This window comes from Selaginella moellendorffii, unplaced genomic scaffold, assembly GCF_000143415.4.
Source record: "Selaginella moellendorffii unplaced genomic scaffold, v1.0 SELMOscaffold_147, whole genome shotgun sequence".
Classification (NCBI taxonomy): Eukaryota; Viridiplantae; Streptophyta; class Lycopodiopsida; order Selaginellales; family Selaginellaceae; genus Selaginella; species Selaginella moellendorffii.
In genome coordinates, this window is record NW_003314408.1 from 47,650 (window position 1) to 48,519 (window position 870).

The window sequence follows — 870 nt, forward strand, 5'->3', positions numbered from 1 at the left end:
TATTATACAACCAGATGGACTCAGTCTGGACACAAAGTCACCGCGCTAGTCACCATGCCCCAGATATGTCTAGCCCCTGGACAAAAACCATATAATTTTACGTCATTTTCAAATACTTGAAAATTTGTACCTAGTCCCATTTTACTGAATAAATCCCACTTTAACGAAATAAAGCTTAAGAGGTGACATCTCATAATGTTGTGCCAAGCGAAGAGCATTGTCAAAGGTGGCTGGAGCAAGTGCATGGACAAGTCCAACAAGATCTTGACAAAGTGTTCGCCACAACATTCTAAGCTTGATCCGCTCCGACATATTCGGCTCCGCACGAAGCAAAAGGCTTCGGAAACAAATACCAAATTGCATCACCGACCCAAATGGCCCTTGATGAAGACGATACAATTGTTGGAGGGCATTATCACAATCGTCAGCATGTCCGAATGCACGTTTGAAGACGTCTGAAAGAACACTCCAATCCCTATGAGTGGCTACGCTTAAACCATTGTATCACTATAGCACTGTCCCTTGGAGACATGTGGGAAACTCACGCAAACGTTGAGCATCATCCCAAGAATGATATGTGGCAATCACCGTGAAGTGATCAAATCAATGATACATATCATCCCTAGGATTCCCATAAAAGAACTCTGGCCGAACGCGAGGATTGGCACCAAGAGCAAGAGGAGTTGTACCATGTGCTGTGAATACCATCATCAATTGAGTTTGGTTGTTCAATTGCAAGTGCATGGCATCAAGCAATTGCACCAACTGCTGCTCTAGAGTCAGAGGAGGAGATTATTGTTTTGCCATGAAGATGAATGAAAAGAAAAGAGCAAAAGAAGGGAAATGAGAAAAAAGCTAGAAAGAAAGGGA